Source organism: Bufo gargarizans, chromosome 1 (assembly GCF_014858855.1).
Source record: "Bufo gargarizans isolate SCDJY-AF-19 chromosome 1, ASM1485885v1, whole genome shotgun sequence".
Classification (NCBI taxonomy): domain Eukaryota; kingdom Metazoa; phylum Chordata; class Amphibia; order Anura; family Bufonidae; genus Bufo; species Bufo gargarizans.
In genome coordinates this window covers 607,795,729-607,817,871 of record NC_058080.1, presented here as the reverse complement: position 1 = coordinate 607,817,871, position 22,143 = coordinate 607,795,729, and positions in this window count along the sequence as shown.

Below are 22,143 nucleotides of genomic sequence, written 5' to 3'. Positions count from 1 at the left end.
ATCTCTGTTTAGGGAGAGACAGAGGAGCCGCTTCGTCTCGATATCCAGAAGGATCCTGTAAATGTAGAACAATCCCACTAGCTATTTTTCAGCTAGGATAATCTTTCCCCCACAAAACGAGGGGAGGCTGCGATTTGAAGGTCAAACTAGGACTGACTGCCCTGGGGCCTACAGGCTCTTTTATTTACAATCCACAAACATAGCACTGCCCACAGGGGTTTGAAATACAACCAATCAATCCGTACAATAAACACAGACACTCCCACTCAAAATCCTCCTCTCTGGCTGCAATAAGATTACTGAATACAATGGTGAATATAATTATCACAGGCAGAGAAATACAGTTTTGTAACAGTGCTCCCTTTTTGTGGAACACTCTGGCAGACACTGTCTGACCCCTTTTCGGGGCAGACTAAGGCTGTCCAGACCGCTGGTTATGCTGGGCTGAGGTCTGTTTGTCTGGACAACCCGTCGGCGTTGCCATTCTGTTTCCCAGGTCTGTAGGTAATGGTGAAGTTGAAGGGTTGTAACGATAAACTCCAACATAAAAGTCTGCCGTTATCCCCAGAGACCCGGTTTAGCCACACCAACGGGTTATGGTCTGTAACCAGAGTGAATTCTTGTTTATACAAATAGGGAGTCAATTTCTTTAGTGCCCACACCAAAGCCAAAAGCTCTTTTTCTACCGCTGCATAGCTGACTTTGCGTGGCAGGAGCTTACGGCTGATGTAGACAACTCGGTGCTCCCCTCCGTCTTCGCCTACTTGGCTGAGGACAGCTCCCAGACCGAACATGGAAGCGTCTGTATGGACGATAAAACGCTTGTTAAGGGCTGGGGCCGCCAAGACAGGAGCGTTAACAAGAGCATTTTTGAGAGCTTGGAAAGCCGTTTCACAGTGGGGAGACCACAGGACCTGTCGAGGTAAGTTTTTCTTGGTCAGGTCAGTCAGGGGTTTGGCAAGTGTGCTGTAGTCTGGTACAAACCTTCTGTAGTACCCTGTGTGACGAACTGCGACCGCCGCGGCCACAATACGTCACAAAACCGTCACAGCGCCCCTAGTGGTCAATCCGCAAACAGGCCTCCCAGCCACTTTCAGCACACCGACAGTCTAACTTGAGTCCGTACAGTCGATAGGCTGAAAGCGCAGGGAGTGGACCTCCGATTGACCGCAAGTAAGCGTGCGACGAACTGCGACCGGAACTACACACAGGGTAGTTTAACTGCCACCACCTCACAATTTATGGGAGCGAGGAACCCACTATCTAGATAACACAACCGAGTAGCTTTCTCTTCGGAGAGGCTAGGGTAAGTTTTTGCAGTGTTTGAAAACAGGCATATGGCTAGAGAAATGACTTGGAGGTCATTTATTATATATCTATATACAATACAAATTATCACGATGCACAGTAATTATTAACACAATAATCAAGGAAAGTATAGTCCAATAAACAAAAGGGAGAAAAGAAAGAAAATACTTAGTTTCCGCAGAAAAGATGTCCGTTGGTGAAATAGTCCGTTGCAGGGGTAAAGTCCAAGAAGCCTTAGTCCAGTGTAATATGCCTACAGCCCACAGGTTCTCTGGCTGAGGCCCTCTTTAGGTGTTGTTAAAAGTGGAGAACTCCTTTAGCAGATTCTAGGTCTTGTTATAAAGGGTCTCAGAAACAAGGCGGGGAATTGAGAGTCCGCCTGCTGGGCAGGCTGTATTCCTGAGGTGAATGTCAGTTCTGAAATATGGCATGTGCCATATCGTGGGGTGTCTCCGCTGTACACAAGTAACAAGCACATATTCACATTTGCCACAAAATATGGCGTTCAGGGATACCAAATATTAATATTATGACTGGTTCTATGATGGGGTAACACCATAACTTTATCTGGGTACATCTTAGAGTTATGTTTGTCCTATGTAAACGTCCAGTGAATTCTGAGTGACACGATGATGTAATTTTTACGTCCGTAAGATGCATGGGCTCTCTTAAAAAGGTAAAAATCATATCTCAGATTCATGTTGCAATCTGGGAAACCTTGGTGCCGGACTGTCTGCAGCAAGCCAGCTTACAGACCCCTTATGGCAGCGACACCAAATGTCTCCCCCCCCAGGTGCAGTCTTCACACCTAGCTGTGATATCTCTTCAGGAAGAGAAGTTCTTTTGTCAACCATAGGAAGCCAGCTGTAATTGCGTTATCTGCTGGGCATCTATTGACTGACTTGAACAAAAGGACTATGTTGTTCTCTGGGTACAACAGAAGGAGACGCTCTGAATAATCAAATTGTAGGTTCTGGGGCCTAGGGAAATAATTACTGTTTAATAAGGCAGAGTAATATTGATAATATTGGGAGGACAGTTCAATATTCTCGCGGATCATCCGTGACACCCTGCTGTGCCCAGGAATGCTAGGACCTGAGTCTTAGTGGTGGGGGTGGGCCAATTGGCGACAGCTTATATCTTGGCCGGTTCTGGTCGCTGTTTCCCACACCCCACCCGGTGACCCAGGTACTGTACCTCGGCCATCCCAAAGTGGCATTTTTCTGGCTTCAGAGTCAGGCCAGCAGCCCGGATCTGATCCAGAACCATTCCTATGTGAGCTAAGTGGTCCTCCCAGGACTCACTGTGGATCGCTATGTCGTCCAGGTATGCGCAAGCAAAACTCTGGAAGCCATCCAGGAGCCTATCGACCAAGCGCTGGAATGTAGCTGGGGCATTCTTCATCCCAAACGGCATTACCTTAAAATGATATAAGCCGAACGGGGTGACGAATGCCGACTTGGGGACAGCCTCCTGGGCCAGGGGGATCTGCCAGTAACCCTTGCAGAGGTCAATGGTGGTCAGATAATTTCCCCTGGCTATACGATCGAGGAGCTCGTCTACCCTGGGCATAGGGTAAGCGTCCGTCACTGTCTTTTCATTAAGCCTCCGATAGTCTACGCAAAACCGGGTTGTACCATCTTTCTTGGGCACCAGGACCACTGGGGAAGCCCAGGGACTATCGGAGGGCTCAATTACCCTGAGTTGGAGCATCTCATCGATCTCCTTCTTCATCCCTGTCCTAACTGCCTCGGGGATTTGGTAAGGAGCCTGGCGTAAAGGAGCTTGTCCCGAGGTATCTACCTGGTGGGTGGTTAAGGTAGTGTACCCTGGCTTCTGGGAGAAGGTGGGGCTTTTGGACTGCAGGAGTTGATTAAGCTGCTCCCTTTCAGTGGGGCTAAGTCGGTCCCCTATCTTGACCTGAGCTACTATATCTGCGTGGGGACTCTTTTCTAACAGATCTGGAATGGGTAGACTGTCGGGGTCTTCCTGAGGGGGACAGCATACGGCCGTCACGTTCTCCGGCCGCTCAAGATATTCCTTGAGCATGTTCACATGGAATGTCTTTCTAAGATTGCTGTCATGGCAGCTAGCTATTATGTAAGTGGTGTCTCCTCTTTTCTCCACTATCTGGTAGGGGCCCTGCCAGGACGCCTGCAATTTGTCTGTCTTAACTGGCTTAAGCACTAACACCTTTTGCCCTATGGTAAAGATTCTCTTTCGGGCCCCCCCCGATCGTACCATACCTTCTGTCTTCTCTGGGCCGATTGGAGGTTAGCCTGCACTGATTTGGCTAATTGCTCCATTCGGTCCCTGAGTTCCAGCACGTACGGCACAATGGGGACACCGTCAGTCTCCATCTCTCCCTCCCAGTGCTCCCGAATCAGGTTTAGGGGTCCCCGTACCTTTCTTCCGTAGAGCAACTCGAAGGGAGAGAACCCGGTCGTTTCCTGGGGCACCTCCCGATAAGCAAATAGGAGGTGCGGCAGAAAACGCTCCCAGTCTCGGAATTCCTGAGTAAACGTCTTGAGCATTTGTTTGAGGGTCCCATTGAACCTCTCACAAAGTCCGTTCGTCTGGGGGTGGTATGGAGAGCTCAGGAGGGACTTAATTTTGCAAACCTGCCAGAGTTGCTGAGTCAATTTGGCAGTAAATTGGGTGCCTCGGTCGGACAGGATTTCTTTTGGAAATCCTACCCGGGAGAACACCTGCACCAGCGCATTCGCTACCGTATCCGCTTGGATGTTGGATAGGGCGACAGCTTCAGGGTACCTGGTAGCGTAGTCCACTACGGTAAGAATGTAGCGCTTACCGGAGGGACTAGGGGTAGCCAGCGGTCCCACTAGGTCAATAGCAACCCTGCTGAAGGGTTCCTCCACAATGGGCATATTTACTAGATGAGCTTTAGGGTGATCGCCTCTCCTCCCTACTCGTTGACACACATCGCAGGTATTACAATAAGTCCTAACATCAGCGTGTACCCCTGGCCAAAAGAACGTGTGAGTAATGCGGTGTAGTGTGCGGGTTACAGCTAGGTGGCCTGCCAAGGGAATGTCGTGTCCTATCTTGAGTATTTCTCGACGGTATTTGTGGGGCACTACCAGCTGTCGCCTATGCTGCCCCCTTTTCTCCGTCAAGCGATATAGCTTTCCCTTTTCCCATAAAAAGGTTTCGTTATCTGACCCGCACCCTCCGGTCTCTGCTCGTTCCCGGTACTTTTGTAATGTCGGGTCAGTCTTAGACTCTGTCTCGAAAGCATCTGGGGTGTCCCAGGGTATGGGACCTAACGGGTCAGTCAAGGTCGGGGTAGGTCTTACCTGTGTCTCCCGCACTGGTGAGAGTTCTCGCTCCGTTCGGGCTTGGGCTCGGGTAGTCACTGGGTTCGCCTCGTTGTTGTATACTGGAGCATAGGCAGAAGTCATGGGGCCCAAATCGTTGCCCAGTAGTACTTTGGCAGGTAAATTATCCATTATGCCCACGTTCACGACCCCCTTTCCCGCTCCCCAATCAAGATGTACTTTAGCGGTCAGAATTTTGTACACATCCCCCCCGCCACTCTAACGGCCACAGTCTGCCCTGATCGCTTGTGCCCTGGCACCAAATGGCTCTGGACCAGTGTAATGGTAGCCCCCGTGTCTCTTAACCCCTCGGTAGATTGCCCCTCGAGCCATACTTTCTGCCGATGGTGCTGGCGGTTATCCGAAGCAGCATATACAGGATCTGCTTCGTGAAGTGGTCCCAAATATTCCTCCATAGGGGCCTCTTGGTTAACACAGAGCGCCCGGGCAGGACGAGATGACCCAGAGGGGTAATTATAATTCCGGGGGGTCTGGTGTGCATTAAGGGGGCAGCTAGCCATGCGGTGCCCTGGTTGATTGCATCGGTAGCAGGTCGGTCTGGGACGATCAGAGTTGTTATTCGGTGGTCCTGAGTACCGTATGGGCCCAGCGGGCACCGGGGCTCGGAATTCGGTACGTGGCGACGTATGGTAAACATCTTGTCGTTCGACCCGTGCTGGGGTTCGGTAGTTCGTGGGTTCGTGTAGACGGGAGTCGTAATGTTCATCGGCCAATTTGGCTGCTTCTTCTAAGGTAGAAGGTCGTCTGTCTCGCAGCCATTCCTTCCCCTGCTGCTCCATGCCGTTATAAAAATGTTCTAAGAGAAATAATTGTAAAATTTTCTCACCAGTCACAGCTTTACTTCTGCTCATCCAGTGATTTGCCGCTCTCCGCATTCGGTGCGCCCATTCCATATGTGTATCGTTAGGCTTCTTTTTCGTGCTACGAAATTGTCGGCGATACGTGTCAGGAGTTACAGCGTACCGCCGCAACAGTGTCTCTTTGACCAGCGCATACTGTGTCACTTCCTCAGCGCCCAGAGTCCAAAATGCTTCCAGAGCTCGCCCGGATAGTTTCCCAGACAATATTGTGGGCCACTCTCTGTTGGGAATCTGGTGCAGGGCACATTGCCTTTCGAAGTCCACCAAATATTCATCGATTCCTGTCTCGCTTTCTAGGAAGGGTCTAGAAGCCGCATAGGGTATCTTTGGCCTCCCAGAGTTTTCGACAGGAACGATTACCTGCGGTGCTTCGGAATTGCGGTGTGCGGTCACTAGGCTGAGTTTGTGGGCTCGAGCCTTCCGTATATCCTCGTCCGCTTCTGCCATCAACTGCTGCACCAGTTCCATAGGTGGGTTCGGCCCGTATAGCGAGAGCCTCTCCCGAACAATCCTGGTCTTTTCGTCACCACTCGTGGTCGGGGTTTCTGCCATCGTGAAGCCCTGATCCAATTCGGTTAATTCTGCGATCAGTTCCCTTCTCGGACGGTTGCTGGCGTTCCCCCCTCTGCTTTCGAGTAAATCCTTTAGGGTCGCACGTTTCAATTTTTCGTAAGCGCTCTCCATCCGTTAAGTACTTCTCCTAGGAAATCCAGGACAATCCCACCGCTGCCATCCAAATGTTACGGTTACTCCCAGGCTAGCTGGAAGCTGGACCGCTTGGATAGTCTGGATCTCTGTTTAGGGAGAGAGAGAGGAGCCGCTTCGTCTCGATATCCAGAAGGATCCTGTAAATGTAGAACAATCCCACTAGCTATTTTTCAGCTAGGATAATCTTTCCCCCACAAAACGAGGCGAGGCTGCGATTTGAAGGTCAAACTAGGACTGACTGCCCTGGGGCCTACAGACTCTTTTATTTACAATCCACAAACATAGCACTGCCCACAGGGGTTTGAAATACAACCAATCAATCCGTACAATAAACACAGACACTCCCACTCAAAATCCTCCTCTCTGGCTGTGATAAGATTACTGAATACAATGGCGAATATAATTATCACAGGCAGAGAAATACAGTTTTATAAAACATATCACAGGAACCCCAAAACATGCAATAACCCCATAACAAGTATATCCTCGGAACCGGGGGATCTGGGTGAACCACATATCCGAAATTCACCCAGATCCGTTCAGTAGTCTGGAAGATACAGTTTTATGCCAGTTACACCGAAAATATACAAGTTATACAGAAAATAGTCACTAATAAATGTGTCCCCTGTTTGGTAGTTTCAAACTACTGAATGATGTCTCTGTGCACCAAATACCAGCAAGATGGCACCGTGTAGAAAAGTCCAAAAAGTGTCTGTGAATTAAAATGGCAGCCATCCATTGTTCTCACCATGTGCTTCATCCATTCAGACTAACAGGGTAACTAACAGTTTTGTAACACAAACCTAATCTGGGTCCTAACTACCTATCAATATGAATAGACCTTGAAGGTAGGAATGAGGTTAGGGCCAGAGACAACCCATTCCTCCCCACATGGACGAATGGAAGTCTCTGTCTCAGGCCCAGATACAAACAACAAGGAATATAACAAACACAAAACAATAAGAAAAGACAAGACATCTGAAAGTAGAAAATTGGCAACTCCAGAAGCACCACAGAGTACAACCGACCAGCTGGTTAGAAGGCAGGAAGAAAATCTATAAACTGCACCTCCAAGAGTGAGAAGCAGCTACTTATGGTAAAAGTAAATTACCAACAAGCAACAGCTGAAGCAAGAGGTGTGGCATTCACCAAAACACAAACACAATAAGATCCACAGTGAACTTGTGAATTTAACCCACGAGTTGACAGTCTCTCCGATCTCCAGGTACCTGCCAAGGGAATGTCCGTGACAGCTGACCCCCTAAAAATTATATGTGAGGGCCTGCTGGTGAGCTGACGCTGTAAAACATTGTAGGTGAGGGCTTGCTTGGGAGCTGATCCTGTAAAACATTATATGTGAGGGTCTGCTGGTGAGCTGACCCTCTAAAAAATTATATGCAAGGGCCTGCTGGTGAGCTGACTCTGTAAAACATTATATGCGAGGGCCTGCTGGTGAGCTGACCATCTAAAACATTATATGCGAGTGCCTGCTGGTGAGCTAACCCTCTTAAAAAATTATATGCAAGGGCCTGTTGGTGAGCTAATCCTTTAAAAAATTATATGTGAGGGCCTGCAGCTGAGGTGACCCTGTAAAACATTATATGCGAAGGGCATATATGCAAGGGCATTATATCCGACGAATAAGCATGTGTTTATATGATGGAAGAGGAGAAGGAGGATGAGAAAAGGAAGATTCAACCATATATCCTTATTTATGGTGGAAGGGGTGCATGGGAATACAGTGTATTCAGTACATTATAAACAACACATTTAAACTGACTATATGTTCATCAGCTTTCCTCTGGTGGAGTCGAGAAGTTATAGTCAATCCAGGCCTTGTACATTTTTATAAGAGTCAACCTGTCAGCATTTTCAGTTGATAGGCGGATACGCTTATCTGTTATAATTAGAGTTGAGCGGACACCTGGATGTTCGGGTTCGATGGGTTCGGCCGAAAATTCAGAAAAAAATTCGATTTCGGGACCCAAACTTTATCTGAACTCGAACCCGAACCCCATTGAAGTCAATAGGGACCCGAACTTTTGAGCACTAAAATGGCTGTAAAAATGTCATGGAAAGGGCTAGAGGGCTACAAATGGCCTCAAAATGTGGTTAAGAGCATGGCAAGTGCTCTGCAAACAAAGCAAGTGCTCTGAGGCTAGGGAAATGACTTTAAATAACATAATAATACATTTAAAAAAAATCATGATCTAGGAGGACGAGGTCCATATGGAGTAGGAGGTTGAGGAGGCGGTGGATGTGGTGGTGTAGGTGGAAGCGGCACTGCTTTTTGGTTTTAAATTTTATTTTTTTAATTAAGGTACACTCCAAAACATTGGGAAATATAACCCTCCAGTCGTGCTAAACACACGTTCAGACAATACACTGGCTGCAGGGCAGGCCAGCAACTCCAAGGGGTAAAGGACAAGCTCAGGCCATATGTCCAATTTGGAGACCCAGAAGTTGCAGGGGCTGACCGCTGTCAGTCAGTTCGTGTAGGCGTGTGCATACTTACTGCCCCACCATGTCGCACGTACCCGTGATGTTCACGATCCAATTTGATATCGGCTCTATCAACTTTCGATGTTCTTTTATGCGCCTACCATGATCACGGGTAGCAGGGGAATCAGGGTTCCAGGGCGGAGAGGGACCATGAGAAAAGAGACCAAATTTAAGGGAGATACATTTATAAAAATAATTTGGGATCGAGCAGAAATGAGGCGCAAATGTGGGACAAATAACAGAAGCTCAAATGTGGGCCAAAAGAGTCAAGCGGAAATGTTGGAAAAGCTATTAAGGCGCAAATGTATAGCGGAAATGTGGGACAAATTATTGAAGCTTAAATGTGGTACAACTTGTTTAAGTTTAAGCATTGAATCAAAGGAGGTGGAGCGCATCAATTAACCACCTCCCGACCGCTGTACGCATATATGCGTCCGGGAGGTGGTTGCTTTACTCCTCCTGGACGCATATACGCGTCATCTCGCGAGACGCGAGATTTCCTGTGAACGCGCGCACACAGGCGCGCGCGCTCACAGGAACGGAAGGTAAGAGAGCGGATCTCCAGCCTGCCAGCGGCGATCGTTCGCTGGCAGGCTGGAGATGTGATTTTTTTAACCCCTAACAGGTATATTAGACGCTGTTTTGATAACAGCGTCTAATATACCTGCTACCTGGTCCTCTGGTGGTCCCTTTTGTTAGGATCGACCACCAGAGGACACAGGTAGCTGTGTAAAGTAGCACCAAACACCACACTACACTACACCCCCCCCCCTGTCACTTATTAACCCTTTATGAACCACTGATCACCCCATATAGACTCCCTAATCACCCCCCTGTCATTGATCACTCCCCTGTAAGGCTCCATTCAGAGGTCCGTATGATTTTTATGGATTCGCAGATACATGGATCGGATCCGCAAAACGCATACGGACGTCTGAATGGAGCCTTACAGGGGGGTGATCAATGACAAGGGGGTGATCACGCATATAGACTTCCTGATCACTTCCCTGTCATTGATCACCCCCCTGTCATTGATCACCCCCCTGTAAGGCTCCATTCAGACGTCCGTATGATTTTTACGGATCCATGGATACATGGATCGGATTCGCAAAACACATGCGGACGTCTGAATGGAGCCTTACAGAGGGGTGATCAATGACATTCGGGTGATCACCCATATACACTCCCTGATCACCCCCTGTCATTGATCACCCCCCTGTTATTGATCACCCCCCTGTAAGGCTCCATTCAGACGTCCGCATGTGTTTTGCCGATCCGATCCATGTATTCATGGATCCGTAAAAATCATTCGGACGTCTGAATGGAGCCTTACAGGGGGGTGATCAATGACAGGGGCGTGATCACCCATATACACTCCCTGATCACCCCCTGTCATTGATCACCCCCCTGTAAGGCTCCATTTAGACGTCCATATGATTTTTACGGATACATGGATCGGATCCGCAAAACACATGCGGACGTCTGAATGGAGCCTTACAGGGGGGTGATCAATGACAGAGGGGTGATCACCCATATACACTCCCTGATCACCCCCTGTCATTGATCACCCCCCTGTAAGGCTCCATTTAGACGTCCATATGATTTTTACGGATACATGGATCGGATCCGCAAAACACATGCGGACGTCTGAATGGAGCCTTACAGGGGGGTGATCAATGACAGGGGGGTGATCACCCATATACACTCCCTGATCACCCCCTGTCATTGATCACCCCCTGTAAGGCTCCATTCAGACGTCCGCATGTGTTTTGCCAAATTTTACAGCTGAAAGTGAAAAATTTCATTTTTTTGCAAAAAAATCATAAAATTTCGATTAATAACAAAAAAAGTAAAAATGTCAGCAGCAATGAAATACCACCAAATGAAAGCTCTATTAGTGAGAAGAAAAGGAGGTAAAATTCATTTGGGTTGCATGACCGAGCGATAAACGGTGAAAGTAGTGTAGTGCAGAAGTGTAAAAAGTGGCCTGTTCATGAAAGGGGTTTTAGCTAGCGGGGTTGAAGTGGTTAAAGAAGCATTTCAGAAATTTTATTCCCTGTCTTGCAGAGCAGGGGTTAATTCACGTTTAAAATTGTATAATGTCAATACAAGAATGTAACAGAAAAATTACAGAAATGAACCTGTCTACTTGGTAGAGCAGGGGTCTATGACAGAAAAAAATTGTTTATTGTTACCCGAAAATGCAAAATAAAAAATTATTGAAATTTATTAAGCTGTCAACTAGGTAGAGGAGGGGTATATTACACCCAGAAATTGGTGAATTTGACCCTAAAATGTAACTGACAAATGTTTTTTTTTTACCAGTATACTAGGTATAGCAGTGGTACATCACACCCAAAAACTGTTGAATTTTAACTGAAAATGTAACTGATAAATTTTCTTTTTTTAACCGGCCTACTAGGTGTAGCAGCAGTACAACACACCCAAAAACTGGTGAATTTCACCAGAAAATGTAACTGACAAAGTAGTGAAATTATATAAAATAAAATACGTACAAATAAAATTAAAAAAATTGATAAACGAGGTGGAGTTCCATAGGGAGTAGGAGTTTGAGAAGGCGGTGGGCGTAGCAGTGTAGGTAGAAGCGGCGGTGGTGGAGGACGAGGTAGCCAACACAGGTTTTTGGTTTTAATTTTATTTTTTTAAATCAGGGTACACTCTAAAAGAGTGTGAAATATCCAAAATACAAGAATGAACAATTGCACTGCAGTATAACAATGGTTGGTTAGTGCCGATATACATGTCTATTCTGAACAAGGTACGGACAAGTCCTGAGGGATCCATGCCTGGTTCATTTTAATTAACGTGAGCTTGTCCACATTGGCTGTGGACAGGCGGCTGCGCTTGTCTGTGATGACGCCACCTGCCGTGCTAAACACACGTTCAGATAATACACTGGCTGCAGGGCAGGCCAGCACCTCCAAGGCGTAAAGGGCAAGCTCAGGCCATGTGCCCAATTTGGAGACCCAGAAGTTGAAGGGGGCAGTGTGCACACATACTGCTCCACCATGTTACTGAAATGCTGCCTCCTGCTAAGACGTTCCATATTAGCCGGTGGTTTGTCTTTGTGGCGTGCTGACAAAGCTTTTCCACATTTCGGCCATGCTAACCCTGCCTTCTGAGGTGCTGGCGGTGCCCCAGCTGCGTTGGCGACCTCTTCCTCTGCCTTTGCCTTGTGCTTCCACTGTGCCCCCGCTGTCAGGTGTGAATGCCACCAGCAGCGCGTCTACTAGCATGCGCTTGTACTCACACATCTTAAAATCATGCTCCAGTGAGGGAATTAAGGATGGTACATTGTCCTTGTAACAGGGATCCAGCAGCGTGGCCACCCAGTAATCAGCACAAGTTAGAATGTGGGCAACTCGGCGGTCGCTGTGAAGACACTGCAGCCTGTAATCGCTTATGTGTGCCAGGCTGCCCAGAGGCAACGAAAAGCTGCTGGCCATGAGCTGGTCTGGGTGCCACCCTGCTGTGAACATGGTTCCTTCTCCTCCACCTCCTCCTCCTCATCCTCCTCCTCATCCTCCACCTCATCCTCCACCTCATCATCCACCTCATCATCCTCCAGAACTATGCCCTGTCTGGACAATTGTGTTCCTTGGGTTTGTGGGTGCAGGAACCCACCCTTGGAGCCCCTTGGGAATGACTGGCCGGAAACCCTACAAAATTATCCCTCTTCCTTCCTCCTCTTCCATCATCGCCAGGAGCGTTTTTTCAAGGAGGCATAGAAGTGGGATAGTAACGCTGAGAACAGCGTCATCTGCACTGTCCATGTTGGTGGAGTACTCGAAACAGTGCAACAAGGAACACAGGTCTCGCATGAAGGCCCAGTCAGTGGTGCTGTTCCGCCGAGCGACTCACCCGTGCTTGCTGCAGCTGAAACTCCACTATTGCCTGCTGTTGCTCACACAGTTTGGCCAGTATATGCAAGGTGGGGCACGTCGCATATGAGACGGTGAGCAGGAAGGCCGAAGTTACGCTGCAGCGCTGACAGACGAGCAGCACAGACGGCCCGCACTTTATGCAGCAGCTCTGACATATCGGGGTAATTTTTAAGGAATGTCTGCACCACTAAATTCAGCACATGCACCAGGCAAGGGATGTGCATCAAACCGGCTAGTCCCAGAGCTGCTATGAGATTTCGCCCATTATTGCACACCACCAGGCCGGGCTTGAGGCTGACTGGCACAAACAACTCATCGGTCTGTTGTTCAAGGCCCGTCCACAGCTCCTGCGCTGTGTGGGGTTTGTCCCACAAACAGATAAGTTTTAAAACTGCCTGCTGTCGTTTACCCCTGGCTGTGCTGAAGTTGTTGGTGAAGATGTTACGCTGACCGGATGAGGAGCTGGTAGAGGATGAGGAAATAGAGTAGGAGGAGGAAGCATCCATGACGTCCTGCGATGGTCCTTCCATGTACTCATCTTGAAAGATAAGTGGTTGGGCATTAGTGCACTAAATCTCTTCCACTTCTTGGGCGGGGTTAGGTGGATCGCCCTGGGAAACCCTGCTAACAGAGTCATCAAAAAGCAGAAGAGACTGGTGCATGACTTGGGGCTCAGACTGCTTGGCTGATTTGCAAGGGGGTGAGGTCAAAGACTGATGGACATCGGCTGCAGGTGCCAACTGAGGTCTTTTAGCAGGAGTCTGGGTGGGAGACAATGTGAAGGAATTGGACCAAATACCGCTGCAGGTTCTGTCGGCTACTCGCACCTGAGGAAGTGTTTTCACTTGTGCGTGTAGCTGGCACAGTTCGACCACGTGTTCTCCCTGCAACAGGAGCTCCACCAGCAGCACCACGACCTGGGCCACGTCCCTTATTTGACGCTCTCCTCATATTTCTCGAATTTAGGATCTTGCCCTAAATGGGTGTTTAATCAATAGTAGAATAGAACGACAGTATGTAAAGGGTGTATCTCACATGGCATGAACCAGACTAGGCCTCAATTAAATATTTGTTTGCCCAGAATGGCTGTATTTCAAATACCTGAATCAAACCCTTGTATTTAAAGGGTGTATCTGACACGGCCTGACCTACAGTAGGCCTCAATTAAAGATTTCTTTGCCCAAAATGGCTGTATTTCAAATGCCTGAATCAAAACCTGTGTAACTCACACGGCCTGACCCAGTGTCACTGCCCACGGCCGGAAAATAGTGTGTTTTGGCAAAAAAAGTGTTTTTAAAATCCCAGAAAATGATGGCTGTATTTCTAGCTTAAGTTGCACACTGACTAATCCAGATGTTGTATATTGCCAAAAAAGTGTTTTTTTGGTAACAGAATATGAAAGCTGTATATATTAAACTTGAATTTAACACTTGCTGATCAGGAAAAAAGTGTTTTTGGGCGAAAAAGTGTGTTTTTAAAACCCCAGAAAATTATGTCTGTATTTCTAGCTTAAATTGCACAGTGACTAATCCAGATGTTGTATATTGCCAAAAAAGGTGTTTTTTTTGGTAACAGAATATGAAAGCTGTATATATTAAACTTGAATTAGACACTTGCAGATTTGGAAAATATTGTTTTTTGGCACAAAAAGTGCGTTTTTAAAAACCCAGAAAACGATGGCTGTATTTCTAGCTTAAATTGCACACTGACTAATCCAGATGTTGTGCATTGCCAAAAAAGAGTTTATTTTGGTAACAGAATATGAAAGCTGTATATATTAAACTTAAATTTAACACTTGCAGATCTGGAAAATAGTGGTTTTTGGCACAAAAAAAATGTGTTTTTAAAAACCCAGAAAATGATGGCTGTATTTCTAGCTTAAACTGCACACTGGGTTTATAAAAGAAGTTGAGAGACCCGCTCACCTCTATTCCCCCAGGGTAGGTGCACCAATCACAATTTGAGTACACCCCTCAAAATGCGGATTAGAATATAGAAAAATCCTCCCTTCAATATTCCAACTCCCAGGACCCCATACCCTTGAGAACATAAGGTGAGGATATTTTTGGTTATCAGCCCCAGCCCTACAAAACAGCATATCCATTGACTTTTCTCCTATTGTATCATTTTACTTTACTGTTTTATATATTGTTTATTTTATATTGTGATTTCATTTTATTTGAAGTTTTAATAATAAACTGTGTCCTATATATCTCCGTAAACGAGTGCCCATCCATGCTTTTTCTAAATTGCACACTGACTAAGCCTGCAAATGCACCAGATGTTGTAAATTGCCCAACAAAAATTGGGACTTTTCAATGTCCCAAAAGCTCAGATGCAGTTCTAGTGCACTGAGCTTGCATAAAATGGCCGCCGCCGCCCACCTAACTGACTTATTAAAGTATTTTTTTTTCGGTCACTGGGCTAAGGGCAGGATAAAAAAGTTGTGACCTGCACCCACAAAACACAATGTATGTAGATCGCTAAGTTGGATTCAGAGTTTGAGCAAAGATGCAGTCCTATTCTCTCCCTGAAATCACCAGCAGCATCCTCTCCCTACACTGTGATGGCTTCTAAGGTCAGACAATTTACCGCTTGTTGATTGGCTGCTCTGCAGCCTTTCAAAAAGCGCCAAGAAGGTGAACACCAAACCCAAACTTTTACTGAAATGTTCGGGGTCCAAAAATCGTAAAGTTCGGGTTCGCTCAACCCTAGTTATAATGCCAGACAAAACGCTGCTGGCAAAATGTATCCCTCCTTGTGACACAAGGCCGCGCATCACGATGAGGGTGCTGGTGGGGTGTCATGAAACTGTCCCAGGCTTTGGAGAGTGTTGCCCTGACTGTTGGAACTGCTGTGTGTTCCACTTGTCTCTCCTTCGGCTGGCCAAGGAACTACGGACTCTGCCCCCAGCATTGTCAGATGGTAATTTTTTGAGCAATTTTCAACAAGGATCTTCTGGTATTGCACTATTTTGCTTGTCATATCCACCACAGGAATAAGATATGAGGAGTTCTCTTTGTAGCGGGGGTCGAGAAGGGTGAACAACAAGTAATCCCTGTTGTCTAAAATGCATATAACGCGCAGGTCACGGGAAAGGCAGCCTAACATGAAGTCAGCCATGTGTGCCAGAGTACCAACAGGCAAGACTTCGCTCTCGTCATCAGGAGATCCCTCTCCTCTTTCTCCTCTTCTGCCCACCCACGCTGAACAGATGGAATTAAATTTCTGTGGGTACTACCCTCTGTAGCGGAGGCAACCGTCTACTGCTCTTCCTCCTCCTCCTCTTTATCATCCAATTTGTGCTGAGAAAACGAACTCAGGGTTGTCTGGCTATCACCCTGTGTAATGTCTTCACCCATTTCCACCTCTTCCACATGCAAAGCGCTATCCTTAATTGTGAGCAGTGAGCGTTTGAGTAGACACAGAAGTGGGATGGTTACGCTGATAATAGCATTATCACCACTCACCATCCGTGTTGATTCCACAAAGTTTCTTAAAACCTCACAGAGGTCAGACATCCATGCCTACTCCTCGCTTGTGAATAGCGGAAGCTGACTGGAAAGGCGACGATCATGTTGCAGCTGGTATTCCACTACTGCCCTCTGCTGCTCACAAAGCCTGGCCAACATGTGGAATGTGGAGTTCTAGCGCATGCTCACATCGCACAACAGACGGTGAGCTGGCAATTTCAACCGCTGCTGCAGCGTTGAGAGACCAGCAGAAGCTGTCGATGACTTGCGGAAACGTGCACACACGCGGCGCACCTTCACCAGTAGCTCAGGCAAATTGGGTAGGTTTTGAGAAACCGCTGAACCACAAGGTTCAACATGTGGGCTAGGCATGGGATGTGTCTGAGCTTGCTGAGCTCCAAAGCCGCCACCAAGTTACGGCCATTATCAGACACAACCATGCCTGGTTGTAGGTTAAGTGGCGAGAGCCACAGCTTAGTCTGGTCTCTTATCCCCTGCCACAGCTCTGCGCCGGTGTGCTGTTTGTCCCCTAAGCATAACAGCTTCAGCCTGGCCTGTTGCAGCGCTACACTGCATCCAGCTATCGACTGATGACTGACTGGTGCTGCATGCGGATAAATTGGAGGTGGAAGTGGAGGAGGAGGCGGAGGAGGAGAAGTGGGGGTTGGAGTTACTAATGTAAGTGGTGGCCGAAACCCTGATCGACGTAGGGCCCACAATCCTTGGCGTTGGTAGCACCTGTGCCATCCCAGGATACTACTCGCTCCCGGCCTCCACAACATTCATCCAGTGTGCCGTCAGGGAAATGTAGCATCCCTGGCCGAATGCACTTGTCTATGTGTCCATGGGTAAGTGGACCTTTCCAGTAACTGCGTTGATGTTACGGGACACATGCTGGTGTAAGGCAGGCATGGCACACCATGAAAAATAGTGGCTGCTAGGGACTGCTTAACGTAGGACGGCCACCAACATCAGGCTGCGGAAGGCCTCAGTGTCCACAAGCCTAAATGGCAACATTTTCAGGGCCAGTAATGTGGAAAGCTGCGCATTTTGTGCTATGGCCTGTGGGTGGGTGGCTGAGTATTTTCGCTTGCGCCTACGGAAAAACTGCACTGGATGCCACTGATATTTTAGGGATGCGCACACTTTAAATAGGAGATGTTGTGCAGATAATTTAACTGTCCGCAGTGGACACCGTCTACGAAAAATGTACACTGGCTGTCACTGAAATTTTAGGGATGCGGACATTTTACACAAGAGATGTGGCGCAAATAATTTAACTGTCCGCAGCGGCCTATTACACTGTATTTAGCGCAGGATACGCTAAAAATATATATTGCTGTTGTCACACACAATAGTTTCATTAGGTCTTTTGGGTCTCTGAAAAGTTTTTGTATAAAAATCTTCCTATTACACTCCCTACACTGTCTGTCCCTTCCTATGCACAGCTCTCCCTAACACTGAGCAATTTAGCGCAGTTTGTGCTACAAACATATATGGCTGCTGTAACACACAAGAGTCCTTACAACGACTTTTGGGTCTCTGAAATGTTTTGGTACCAAAAACATATTCAATTACACTCCCGAAACTCTCTGTCCCTTCCTATGCTCAGCTCTCCCTGACTACAAATTAGCTGAACATGCGTCATCGGATGCTATATAGCACCCGATGACACGTTCCGGACAGCCAATCACTGTAATGCCAGTAGCCAACATGGCTACTGGCATTACAGTGAGGGCAGTACTTACCTGCACGTTTATTGGCTGCCGAGTACCGCCATGTGCAGAGCATCGAGATGCTCGAGCCGAACAGGTGTTCAGCCAAGCATGCTCAAACATCACTAGTGATAGGCATATCATTAACATCAAACCATGATTACTGGATAGCCAACAAAATGGGGGAATGATTTTCTATTGCCGATTGGGGGGCCAAATTGCTGTATTACCAGGAAACACTGTGTATGTAGCTTGTGTGACACAGTGGGGGGTTGTGTCTGGCAAGGCAGGTATTTTCCTCCCAGCATGTGCGGCTGGGCTGATTTCCAGCCAAGTGAGGTCAAATACCGGACCAGAGTTTAAGTGCCGGTCCGGGTTTTGGCAGCACCTGGCTGTCCCTAAATAGGCAGCTGGGCTCAGCAGAGATGTCTCTGTTTTGGGGATCTTTGGCTTTGTGCTGTGCTGGAGGGCTTAGAGCTGCATGCTCGGGAACAGGCCCCCTAAAACCTGCTGTGGACTACTGGAGGCAGAATTGCCATCAAGGTGACTTGTGAACTTTCCATTGAGTGTGAATTAACACCAAGACTGCAAAGTTGCGTGTTGTTTTGTGCAATTGCCTCAAGTGGGAATAAACACTGACGTTTTGAGTAAAAAATTTGTATTTTGTCTCTGTACTGAACCCACTTACCCTATCTACCAGGGCAAAACCACTTGCCACAGCTTTCTCATGAACATGATGGAGTACATGTTTTTTACTCCATATTAGAGATGAGTGAATGACTGCATATTAATAATTTCATCTCATCAAGCATAGCTGTACACCTGCAAGGGGCTGTCCCGGAAGCTGAGGGTTCTCTCCCTTCACTTGATTGACGGGGCAATCTCGCACCTGCAACGCTGCTTCGAGAAGAAGCACAAGCACTGTTTTTCTGCTTTCAGTTAATGGCACATGAACAGTCAATGCTCCTGAAACTGAAGCAGAGCCTCTGCACTTGCACCTCTACTTGGAGCAGTGTCATAGGTGTGGAAGATGCCCTTAATCAGGGCTGATCATGTTTGCTCTACTGCTCCAAATTAATAGTAACCCAAGGTTTTCTGGGCACAGAAGAAAATAACTGTGACACACACACTGGGGTCTAAGCAAATTTTCATTTATTACAGGAAGTATAGCAGTTTATAAAGTCATCAGAGGGGCATTCCTCCTGAGGCATGTGGCATTGTTACATTGGTTAACATGATAAAATTAAAAGAGATAACACTTGGCATCTGCGCATTGTGCATTGTTTTACTAACTGTGGTATGTAAACTATGTAAATATCTAACTGTAAACACCATCTTGTAATGGAGCATTTCTCTAACAGCAGAAAAGCATATATGATGTAGCAAGGAGGAGTGTTCTCTTTGGTAGGATGGAACCTTTGTGCTCTGGAGAAGATAAGGTGTTGTCTGAGAGCTAAAGTATGTTTGAGCTTTCTTAGCTGAACCAAAGAATGTAGTCCATATCTCTATCAGTCCCCCCTTGGACCTCATTCTTTCCCTAATGAAAACCTATTGTATCTGTCCTCATGCTTTGAATCCTCTTCGCCAGTTTCCATGACAACCTATCCTAGTGTATAGCCTCCCATGACACTGGACTTAGCATGGGAAAGTCAGATGTCAGTCCCTATGGTCAATGATCTCCAGGTGGAATTGTAAGCAGGAGGGGGACCAACAGAACTAAGTGGACTTTGTCTCCCATCCTCATGGCATTCTCTCATGATCATCTCTGGGGTAGCCTCAGCTATGGCTTTGAGCAGAAGCCTCCTAATGCAGGGGATGACACAGTTCACAATTACTGCAAGGATCAATAATAGCATGATTATAACAATTCCAATTTGTAACAAGGTCGGTTTCCAATTTTTAACCCAGTTTTACAACCAATTTTCCCATGAACTGTCTGTGATGATTCGCAATCTCAGCAACACGAAGAAATCGCGGATGTGTCCGGTTTTAAAATCACCAGAGCCTTCGTCTGCACACAAAGAGTTAAAAATTTTTTTAACCCAGAAGTAATTCACCTTGCTAGCACAGCTCAGAGATCAGAGTAAATTTAGTACATCCGTGCCAAAAGAATCTTCCTGTCCCCATGCCAGGATACATCTATCAATCAGATATCATCATGACAAAACCTCAAAAAACTTGCATCTCCCCAGTCTGTGTGGCTCCGGCATCGCAGGAGATATCACACCTTAAGCCTGGGCAGCGAGCTTCAGAAGAAAAAGACAGATCCTTATCACACAGCTGGTTGGTACAGAAAGGAAGATGACCTGAAATTCACCTCCAATATATAGACTTCATATTTTTCCCATATTTTTCTAATATTTCGTGGGTTATGGAAATATGAAAGAAACCATCTCTTCAGAGATGGTTTCGGTTCTTTTAACCCACCTTCCAGGAAACCCGTGGGCAAATCTGAGATTCCCGCTCTGAGATATAAAGGTTCTCAGGCACCCTGTATTATCTTCCAGTCATATTTGGTATCAGATGATGCGTAAAATTGTACTGATTATCAATATCAACTCTATTTCTTGGACTTAAGGGATATGGAGAAACGGCAAACCAAAGATTCTGTCAGATTTTCTCCCTATGGGGCAAAGGATTGCCCCTGTTCCAATTACACAAGGCTGGACCTGTACGTGTCATAACCACTCCCCGCTTCAGAGTGGGTAAAAACAGTGACACACTCAGGTCCTGGGTCCTTCACCTACCATCTGACGTCGACTAACATCACGACCGCCCGCTGGACATGGGCACACCGCCATCTTGGATTATTCCTTACAAAGACTTTGCCTTTTACTGGACTATACCACGGTAATACTGAACTTACAGACATTCTATTCCCTTCCACCTCTTACCTATTTCTATACAATCAATCTGTTCGACTGGCAGGTATATTTATCTGTCAGTTTTAATGTATATATTTTTTGTGCATAGTTTTTAGAATAAAACTAACGATTGTATCGTTCCAGTTTTGCCCTTTGGTTTATGCTAAGAACTCTGTCCTCAGAGGAGACATACTACCGCATTGTCTTATTTTTCTAAACGGTTAATTGGTTAGCTAGGTTGCAAATAACCGTTTCTTCCCTTTAGGTTTAGCTAGCCGGGGTCTCTTTGCCCCGATTCAATACGAAGAGTGGTGGCAGCAAATTAATCTGATTTCCCGAGTGAAATCGATAATTTAATTTTTCTGATTGTATCATGTATGGGCACACCAACTAATCTTAAACGTCTACTGTGCTCGCAGTGTATTTGCCTCCATAAGTCTCTAGTAGGCGAGACCTGTATGGCAACTGTGGCATAGTACGACGGGATTGGCGGGTGATTTGTTACACTATCCACCCCAGAATTTCTCTTTAATTCCTCTGAAAGCGAAATAAGTCCCTCCAGGGCATTCATGACCTGACCATTTTGTCCTAAGTTATCAGGAATTACAGTACAACAGGTTTCACCAATCATTTTGTAGCATGTCCAGGGCCATTCTATTTTTGAATGCCATAACACTAGTGGGTCCCAGTTGCTCTAATGCATCTCTGGTGTAATTCACAAATCTCTGCTGATTATAATAGATGTAGTTGATCCAATCCACATTTTTGTTTATAGTAACTATAGGGATCAAAGATTCAAACCCTGCTGCCACTTGACTTCTGACTTTGAATTTATCTGGGACCCACCTGTGTACTCCTATAGCATCTATATACATGTGGGAATCTAGGCTGCCTCCTGGGCTGGTATCCTGCCTTCTCCTTACCATTGTCTCTCCTTGGGCATGACCAAATCCAAACCTAGGGTTCCTTATTTTCTGAATAGTTTTCTCCAAGTCAAGGGGATGGAAAGGCATCAACACTAGGGTTAAGGCACATTGCCATGCCAGACAATTGTCAACTTTGTCCTCAGTTTCATATGTGCACACAACTAGATCAAGTCCCCTAATGCTTGAGTCTGGTTCATCAAATGACTTTGATAGGGTTCACCAGTGGTATTCACCACAGTTCCATAATATCCTTTGGGAAACCTGCCCATGTATTTCAAAACAGGTGTAATTCCTTTTGTATATGGTTATCCCTCTCCCAGGTTCAGGGGTTTCTTTCAAGATTGGGAACTTCTTTTGACAAACCTTGCATTCAGTCATATCGACACTCTGATTCACATACATGCTTGTAAAACATGAATATTGGCTGGGACTTAGGTGAAGAGGCAGTGTTCCTAAGTGTGGTCTGGCTGTGGCACAGGTGATATATGCAGATGTACTTTATCCATTCCAACCAAAAATTTCG